Genomic DNA, 752 nt, shown 5'->3' on the forward strand with positions numbered 1-752 from the left:
TCACCATTTCCTTCCACACTGCACACCTCAAACTTCCAGTACAACTCTTAAATACTTTCAGCTGCAGATGTACTCTGATACTATTACATTACCTCTACAACTGTGCAAAAAATACACATTGCATTAAAAATCAAGTAGTGCAAACATGTACATTTAGAACAACCTCTAAAATATTGCTAAATATTTTTTTACACTTGTGGGTTTTTAGATGTGTGTATATATAGAAATATATCACAAAAGGGTTAGGGAAACACATTTTTTTGGCATTTACGCATCCGTGGGCGCAATGTAAGGCATGAAATGACCAGTTCAATTCAGATATAGATGGTGCAGTTTGGAAGGATAGAAAGGGAAATCTTTTTAAAAATGATGAAAAAAAAAATTGAATATAAAAACCCTCTTTGATAACAAACAGCAGCAAAAATGCAAAGTTTTACACTAGTAAAAACGTAAAAAAAATAAGTAAAGTATTTGGAAAAGTAAATGAGGGAGAAGGGCTTTGAAAAACTGGCAAATCCTCTGTAGTAAGGGAAAACACTGAAAAAAGCCAACTACAACTAAGTCCTGAAAATTAAATAAAAAATAAAATAAAAATTAGTAAAAGACAACACAATAAAATCAGTAAAAAAAAAAAAAAAAAAACAATACAAACAATGCTACATGGCTGCCGAGCAAAAGCCGTAATTTTTTGCAAAACCTCGTCCCGCATAAAAAATCCTATGAGAATTGTAGCTTATGTGCTAAACGCCATG

Source organism: Telmatherina bonti (genome assembly GCF_933228915.1).
Source record: "Telmatherina bonti genome assembly, chromosome: 4".
NCBI classification, from domain to species: Eukaryota; Metazoa; Chordata; class Actinopteri; order Atheriniformes; family Telmatherinidae; genus Telmatherina; species Telmatherina bonti.